This window comes from Molothrus ater, chromosome 1 (genome assembly GCF_012460135.2).
Source record: "Molothrus ater isolate BHLD 08-10-18 breed brown headed cowbird chromosome 1, BPBGC_Mater_1.1, whole genome shotgun sequence".
Lineage (NCBI taxonomy): Eukaryota > Metazoa > Chordata > Aves > Passeriformes > Icteridae > Molothrus > Molothrus ater.
In genome coordinates, this window is record NC_050478.2 from 62,864,352 (window position 1) to 62,871,288 (window position 6,937).

The following is a 6,937-nucleotide window of genomic DNA, read 5'->3' on the forward strand; positions in this document are numbered from 1 at the left end:
TAACCCAGACTGATTGGCTTCCTTTCTGAGCCAGCAAATAAAACTTCACATTGTCACACAATTCCAGACAAGGCACAAGCTAAGTTCTCCCCATTTGCTTTCTTCTTGGACAGCTGTGATATAAAGCACAAAACTGAAAGGGTCCAATTAACTTTTTGGACATGTTTAACTGATGCTTTTATACCTCCAGACTGGGGGAATAGCTGAGCCTTTGAGATGTCAAAATGCACTATCACTGGAAACTTTTAGTTGAGTTACTAGCCAAAATAAGAATGAAGGCTGACCTAAGTAATTACTAACAAGGCTGTGTCATCCTTGCAGTGACTTGAAATACTTCAGAAATGACTAAGCCACTCTTCATTAACTGAAATTGCTAATTAATTTTTGACATAGATGGGTAAAAAAGTAATAGCGTAACCAGTGAAAAGATCGCTGACATCCCACAAACAAAATACCATTAACAGCGAGTGAAAACACTGAGTTAGTGTATAACTAACGGTTTCATTGCAGTTCTACATAAAGAAAACAGGACTAGCTTATGAGGGGAAAAATAAAATTTCACTGCCCTGTTTCACAGCTTTCAACTAAAAGAAAACAAATCACCTGAAAAGCAATTGGCATCCATAGGTGTAATACAAAAACAGGTTTTATAACAAGCTTTTTAAAATCAGAGCCTGACTAAAAAAAATGAGTCCTAATCAATTTTATTTAGTGTACATGCAAATAATCCATTTTGCTATGGAAAAAGAAAGTATTTTTAGATGTGAGAGAGACAGTTTCACAACAAAAATAGATACTAATGAGTAACATAACCAATGTTGAAAACAAAACAGGAAGGGGTTTTGCACAGGGAGTATACATATATTATCTGAAGTTGAAAGTGTGACGCCCCTGATGTCATGGACTATTAATAGTTGTCTTCAATGGGAACTATTTTAAAGGGGAATTACACCATAAAAAGTCATTTGTGGTACCTTCATAAACCAAATGTTTTAAAAAGGGATCTCTATTCCATATATGTATTTTTATAATCACACAGTGCTAGAAATCAGATGACAGTGCAGAAAAATACAGAGCTATGTAATATTTTGCATGCAGACAAGCTTTAATGAGTATAGCTACAAGAAAATCAGGACCACATCTTTTTCTGTTTAAATAAACCTATTGTTCTACAATTCTGACTTGGTATGCAAGTCACTCACTGACAAACCAGGCTTGAAATCTTCATTAATCCCTTTAGCTAAAACATAAAACTTTATTATAAGGAGTTTTCTATTAGAGTGAAATAAATCAAGTTAAATTATTTTGAAATAATTGTTGGTGCAATGTAAAGAGCTTTTAATTTTACAGTAAAAAAGGGAGTGGGATGGCACACTGTCTCTACTGAACATTTATGATTATGATCTCAAAAATGAGTGGATTTGTCTCAGACACAAAGAAGAGCGGTAGGTGACTTACACTGATACTGTTCCTACGAACAAACAAAATGCAATATTCATTAGACTTTGTTGGCACAGTGGATCATCTCCAAACAAAATCATATGGCTTCCATAAGTTCTATATTTCTTCTCCATCCGTATTTTTTCCTGTGTTCAAACTATCTTTTGGTATTTGATCCATACAGAACTGTGCTAGAGGGGAAAAAATAAATTAGAGCCTCAGCAGAAAACCATGAGAAGTCAGCCTGCTACCCCAGTGGGTAAGTTTCAGGTGCTTAGAAATTTCAGCTTAAAGATCCAAGCTGATGGCTTTGACAGTGTATTACTGGAATTCCAGTGCAACTTCTCTCCTTGGGATCTGGAAGCATCAAAAGAGACGAAGTGGATTTGCCCCTATAGCAAAACCTCCTGGTGGCAGAGCTCTACTGGCAGTACCACCAGGAGTGGGCATTTTGCCACTGGCACCAAACTGCTCTGGAACAGCTCTACAGAAATTTTTGCTTAGGCTAACTCCTTCCTGCTCACTAGGTGCATGAAGAACCAGCCTGCTAGAAGAAAACAAGCTAAGTTCCTATAAGCCTGCCATAAATAAGACACTGATGCCAGTGAGCAGCAGTCATCCAGCCCAGGGGCAGCCAGAGCTGCACCCTCAGCCCAGGGCACATCCTCAGCCACCTCCTTGCACTTGGGATGCAGGGAAGGGGCAGGCTGCTGTCACACTCCCCCTTGACCTTCTCCTGTGACATGAGGCGTGCCAGCCACCATCTCACAAGGCAGTTCTGTCCCTCCCCAGCCACACAGTGGCCATCAATGAGGTGACAGCACTGCTTCTGGAGACACTGCAGCCAGGGTCATGGGACACCTCACAGGCCCAGCTGGACAGCAAATGTAGCCCTCCCAAACCAGCACCACCTCATGAACTGATGATAAAAAATAAAATGGAACCAAACACTTTGCTTTGCACTCATATTCATGTGTCACACATACAGAAGTGGAGTTGCTCAGTTCTTATGGGCATCAGGTAACAGGTGAGATTCTCTAGCTGTGAAAAGAGTAATTTATAAAGCAGCATTGAAGGAACCATACTAAATACACATGAAAGAGGAGGGACTGAAGTTGTCCGCTTCTCCTGCCTTCTCTTAAAGTTAGCACACATTTTTAACAAGAGTATATAATGATTGAATGGAGATAACCTAAGACTCAGATAAATTAATTTCTTTTCTATTAACAGTGCTTATAGCTAACTTCAGAGCATGGCACAGACCTTCAATCATGCATAGATTTTTTTTTTCTCCTTTTGATTGTGTGCCCAAAATGACACATTCTGTTGACTTTTAACAAAGTGTTTTGGTAATGTACCTGGAATTGCAATGACTTCAGACATCAGAATCACCATCAGTTTAAAAACTGAGAGGGGAAAACCATCCTGGCAGCCAATACAGGAAGCTTCCTCTGTAACAGAGGAGGTCATCAACCTGTCCTTGTCATGAGATAAAAATGTGCACTGTTTTCATGTCTCCGATTCTACTGTGTTTTCTGTCCTGCCTCAAGCTCTTGACTGCTTTTTTTGGAAATAGAGACAGCTTTATTCCTTCCAACCCAAGCCAGTCTCCTAGGTGATGGTTTTGCCTTAGCCTGATGAGACTCTATGTACAGATTTATAAGACAGGTAGAATTTGGAGGAGAGGGTGGCAGGGGGCACCTAATAATACATTTCAGCCCAGACTTGGTTGATTTAACTAATCTCTGAAGCCAAGGATGGGCAAGTCAGAGATGAGACAGAGCTGAGGCACTTAATTTTATGGCTATAAAAGCCAACAAGAGGGCTTTCACTGACATCTGGCAGGAAGGACCAAGGTGAGGAGCTAATATATACCTTTGAGTCATAACTTTTCTTTAGTATTTAAGTATGACACACACAGCCTTTGGTTTATTTAGGGTGAGAAATAGTTTCCAAGAGGGGATGGAGAGGGTTTACTCCAATGGACTGACTATGCAGGGAAATAAAGGAGCTGAAGCATACCTATAGGGGAAAATCAAGAACTTGATCCTCTCTCCCAGCATCCCTCTCCTTACTCAACTTCCATGCCATTCCACTCCCCTTTTACAGTCTCCTTTCCCCACCAGAATTTACATCTCGCCCTTTTATGATGAGACCAGATATGAAAAGATTTGTCCAGATCCACTTTTCTCTCTATGGAATTCAATCACCTGGTCAGGTAACACAACTAATAGTTTCTAAGGATTTCAGCCTCTCAGTGCACCACAGCAGGGCAATGTTTGAGTCATCCTGTTTTCTCCCTGCTGCTTTAGGCTGGCCACCTTTGTAATGGCAGCATCCAACAAGGACACAGTACCACTTCCCAGATGAGAAGCAGCAAAGTGTTAAAACATGTGCAATTGTTTGCTGGCAGCATTCTTATCACATCACAGCTGTAGTAACAAAATCCAAGATTGCTTCACATTCTCGTTAGGAGAGTGATAAAACTTTTTTCTTTGCTCAGAGCAGAGCAGACAGCAATTACAACAATCTCCTTGAAAGGACACCTTCCACACACCAGCTAGCAAGCAGTTGTTAAATTCAACAATTCCAAAATTATGATAGTGGGAACTCAAAACCAAGCAAGTGGCTTGCTTGCTGCAAGTGACGTAAGAATTTATTCAGTTGTACTGAAATAATTTGGGAAGTGTTTGCTTAATACTTATTTTTGTTTCTGTTAAAATTTAATTTAAATTTGTGTCTGTTACAAATTTTGTTAATGTTTATTTTTGTGTCAACTGCCAGGTAACTTCATTAAAAATAGGTGCTTTTAACCTAGCAATTTGTTTAAGACTCTTATAAAATTAGGGATACCCAGCTGGGCAGAGAGAATCTCTAGGAAAAGAAATCTGAGTTTTACAAGACTGATCAGGGGCAGGAGGGCAAGAGGAATACCAAAACCTTTGGTTTTCCAAACACTGCTAAAATCCAAGCAAATAGTGTTTTTTGCTTCAGTACTATCTGCGGTCATTGAAGAAATTACAAGTGAGGTCATCTTTTTGTTAAACTTGACTTCATCTTTGAAAAGCCCCTGGCTCCACTTAACTGCCCTATACTCATCAGGAAGAAATTTAAACAGATCAAGTATTTCCTCCAAGTTTTGATTTTATACATGTATATATACTGCCTGATATATGACAAAACATAGTCAGGGCAAAATGCATCAAAAAATCTGTTTCCACTGAGAATTATTTTGCATTATACAATATAAACAAATATATATAATATATAAATAAAGCTTTTAAGTGTGAACTCTGAATTTTTAGTTTCCATGAGTTCTGTCTTACAAGGTGAAGAAATCTGTTTAGTGACCTCTGACTGTGAGTAAATTTTTCTAAACTAAATTTTTTCTTACTATATCCTTAGGATAACTCTCTACATGCTTGCAATTTACATAGCTTGGGAAAAACAATATCCTAAATCACAGGCAATGGAAATGCTGCATTATGGAAGAAGAGAAAGAGACTTTAGACAAAAGGAGAAACAACTGGCCTACTTGCAAGGAAGAAGTCCTGACACCTCTCTCACTTACCAAATGAGCAAAGCTAGGCCAGATCCCACCTGCAGAAGGCAGATGGAAACAAACTTCCAGGATCTTGAAATCTGCCAAGGAGGTGTGAGAGAACATGAAGTTTAAGGAGGAACTCAACACGAAGTTCAAGGAAGGTTTGGTGGATGAGAGTTTGGACGTGACCCAGCAATGTACACTTGCAGCCCAGAAAGCCAACTGTATGCAGGGCTGTGTAACAGGAACCATGGCCAGCAGAGTGAGGGAGGGCATTCTCCCCCTCTCTGCTCTCATTTTGTGGGACCCCTCTCGGGTCCCACACACAAGAAGGCCATGGACCTGCTGGGGTGAGTTCAGAGGAGGACCACAAAGATGATCAGAGGGCTGGAGCACACCTCCTACGAAGACAAGCTGAGAGAAGGGTTCAGGGAGACCTTATAGCACTTTCCAGGGACCTATATGAGAGCTAGGGAGAAACTTTTTACAAAGGTGGGTAGTGGCAGGTCAAGGGGGAATGGCTTTAAACTGAGAGTCAGTTTAAATTAGAAATGAGGAACTGAGGGTGGTAAAACCCTGGAACACATTGCCTAGTAAGCTGGTGATGCCCCATTCCTGCAAATGTTCTAGGTCAGGTTGAATGTGGCTCTGAGAGACCTCAGCCTGTTGAAGATGTCCCTGCCCATTGCAGGAGAGTTGTACTAGACAGGTCCCTTCAAGCCAAAATGCTCCATAATTCTAACAGAGGCCAAAAGGCAGGGAAACCATTTGATTCTCCTGAATATGAAATTAGCAGCATGAAGAGACTGAGCATAACACTCTCCAGTCTTTCTGGTTTTGGTTCATGAATAGAGTACATTTGCTACACTGAAAAAAAAGCAAGTGAAAGGGAAGAAGAATCATACACATTTACAGAATATTTCTAACATTGTATGAAAAAACATTAAGACCTTTTAGCTTTGTATATCTTCATGGCTTTTTGAACAACATAAACAAAAAGATGACAAACAGTGCTTCCCAATAGCTTTGCAGAGAACAAACTCAGTGTCAAAATCTAGACATGTAGCATCCCCAGCACCCCTCCTGGTGATCACAAACATCCCACCAGTCTCTGGGTGTCCCAGGGAGCAAGCTGCCACAGGCTTCAGCACAAAGCATCTCTCTGAGCTGACAAAACTGGAACAAACAGGCTGCTTCCTACTGAGCAAACCTCAGAGTAATTATGCAGCACAACTTGGTAAGAACCAAGAAACTCCACCTGAGATCCTCTTGAAATATTGTGATCATCACACTATGCCACAGGAACAGGGTTTACAACAATGGCTTCTCACCTTTGGGTTAAAAACAGTATCAGATAATGATGTGAGATGTAGCACTCAAACTTGTATGTGGAAACCAAATTTGGACAGCAGGAGAACATAGCTTATTTCAACTATGGATTTATTCCTGATAATACTGGTTTAAGGATTTGAAGAATTTCTGGCAGTTCTGATAAATTGTTTATTTAAGGATAATTTTTTCTCTTTCCCCAAGGAAAATGACAGGAAACATGAATCAAGACTGTTCAAAACTAAAATAACAACTTCCTTTGTCCTTATTTATAACATTTTTGTTTTTGTGGCCTGAGTGGGTATTTGTGAGTGTGTTTACTGTGTGAAATCTTTTTCTAATGAATCATTATTTTGATGCAATATTTTACATAAAGCCAACAGCTGATCTTTTGTGTGATTTCTTTTGTTGTCAATAGGACTAGGAAGGAGAGGAGAGAACTGAAAAACACGTAGAAAGAATAAATAAAATTAATGCTTTACAGGAAATCAGATGTTCTCTGGATGTTCTGCTGCAGTTAATTTCCACTAAACACAGCAGAGTATGACGGGAATGGAGATAGTGATGGTGAAGGAAAAATTCCAATAATGTGCTTTCATTCTTTGATTGTCTTTCCAGGAAACA